We start from the raw sequence: 1,013 nt of genomic DNA, 5'->3' as shown, positions 1-1,013 counted from the left end.
TTAGTTTTGTTGCATTTTTAAAAATAAAATATATATTATGGCTTCTTGTTTATATTTTGTATTACATATATAAAGGGGCACAAAATCTTTTAAGTGCTTAGGGCCCTCTACGGGTTTTAGTTTCAGCCCGTCTGCATGTGTGTGCGCGACCACCATTTTGTTTTTGTTTTTTATCACATTACATTTTGATGTAATTATAATCTAAATTGTCTGTAAAGATTTGTAGAAAATTTCACTAAAAATATCTGAAATAACTTCTGAAAGTTATGGGGAAACGAAGTCGCTGGGTAACAAACATGCTTGGTATTCCAAAATTTGCCGGCATTGAGTCTAAATTAGAACCCACAATGAACGATTGCTTAATACTAATGTTTGTGGATTAGGAAAAAACTTTTCAAATATAAAGAGAAAGTATACAAAGATAAATATTTTCCATCTTGCTGCTATTTAGTTTTGAAAAATAAAATATGTCTTATGGTTTATTGTTGCTTATATTTTGAATTACAGACATATAAGGACACCAAAATATCCTTTTCTACTTTAGGCACTGTGGTGTATGCGTGCGAGTAGATGCAATCGTCTTACCTCGGTTTTCCTTTCGTCTGTCTTGCGGTATCCGATCCTCGAAGCTTGCCCCGACCCGAAGAACACTAGGAATAGCAGCTGCTTCTCCCAAACCGAGACCGTTGCTTAGCACGACTTCTCCTGACCACGACCCCGTTCGAAAAAGGCACGAATCCGATCGAGGCCCCCTCTGCCCTTCTTCCTCTTCCGGTCAGCTCCCCAGTCACTGACGTCATACCACACGCCACCCTGATCTTAAAGATCACGTTCACCCCTACTCCAATTCGAAGTCCGCCATCCAACCGGGTGGGCGCCTTACATGCCGAGATCTTCTCAAGCCGGGTGGCTCGTTTCCATCGCGCTCTTCATCGGACGAGGTGGCTATCCTGCGCAGATCCAGCACGTGACGCGGCATTCCATCCACAGATACATTATTTCTGGAAGTGACC

Source organism: Octopus bimaculoides, chromosome 27 (genome assembly GCF_046866305.1).
Source record: "Octopus bimaculoides isolate indiv1 chromosome 27, ASM4686630v1, whole genome shotgun sequence".
Taxonomy (NCBI): domain Eukaryota; kingdom Metazoa; phylum Mollusca; class Cephalopoda; order Octopoda; family Octopodidae; genus Octopus; species Octopus bimaculoides.
This window is presented reverse-complemented; position numbering follows the sequence as displayed.